Source organism: Pundamilia nyererei, unplaced genomic scaffold (genome assembly GCF_000239375.1).
Source record: "Pundamilia nyererei isolate P.nyererei 1_Seehausen unplaced genomic scaffold, PunNye1.0 scaffold00724, whole genome shotgun sequence".
NCBI lineage: Eukaryota > Metazoa > Chordata > Actinopteri > Cichliformes > Cichlidae > Pundamilia > Pundamilia nyererei.
In genome coordinates, this window is record NW_005188125.1 from 26,192 (window position 1) to 27,427 (window position 1,236).

Consider the following 1,236-nt stretch of genomic DNA (forward strand, 5'->3'; position numbering starts at 1 on the left):
GCAGATATTTTCATTGTTGTTAAATTGCAGTATCGGTAGGAGAAAGCTTCATTACTTTGTGCTGCTGAGTTGGGAAATGCAGGAAAACCAGTTTTCATTATTTGTTTTTATTTGATAATAGACTACATTTAACTACATTAACTCTTAATCTGATTAAAGTTGAGCTATTTAAATGTTAACGTGAATTTCTAGTCTTAGTGTGATCCCAGAACGACTATAGTTTTTACTCTGCTTAAATCATTTAAAATCCTTGTTAACGTATTCACATGTAGATCACTGCATGAATTGCACTGAGGTAAACATTTTATAGAAGAACTTATGTTTCCCAAAATCCAAGTTATGATATATGATATATAATACACATGGCAAAAGAGCAGGTCTGAGATTCTGATATGAAGCGAAACTCTAAATCACTGCATTCAGCACCCGATTATGGTGCCACAGATAGCAGCCATCGTGCAGAGTCAGTGGGCAGCTGCTGAGTAGATATTCCAAGAGCAAAGGAGCAGAAAGGAGTTTCACTCTTTCTCAAGATGATAAAGGTTTACCAGGTCAGCCAAAACATCTACTCTCCTTGCCACCACAGTCCCACTGCTCTGCTCATTCCGTTTGGCCACACCTGCTTCGACCTCTTCCTGAAGTAGGTGGTGTTCCTTTTTGCCCCAGGCCTCTAGGCCCATCATCAGGTTGCTCAAGCCATCTTAGACCATTTGTCTCAGATGACCATGATGAAGGCCTATGATTCCATGATAAGCTTATAAGTTAACCACCGTAAACTTATGTGCTTGTATTCCCAGCATGAATGCTCGCCTTTTACCTTTAATGCTGGTTAAGTGATACATTATGAAGAACATTACCTGCATTACTTTGGTTACCAGCAGAAGAAAATGTATCACAGAAAATACGCACTAAGATCTAAATATGAAACCCAAGATGATCTGTAAATGATAGAGTTCAACTACAGCTGAAACATGTAAACGATGCTCATCATAATGCCTCGTAGCTAAGTGTAGAAGTAAATCTGGTTTTACAACACGATTTCAAAGACTGTCATTAAGCTGCACACTGGAAACTACCTACTAACGAGAACTGTTTGTATCAGTGTTTGTTATGTAACCAGAACAATGTTTGGTTTGGTTTTTTGCTTCTTTACATCCTGGTTGTTGTGCCAAATGAAGGCTAGGAGTGGATTCAGCAGTCTTATTTTACAAACAGTCAGATGAAAACTTTTAACAA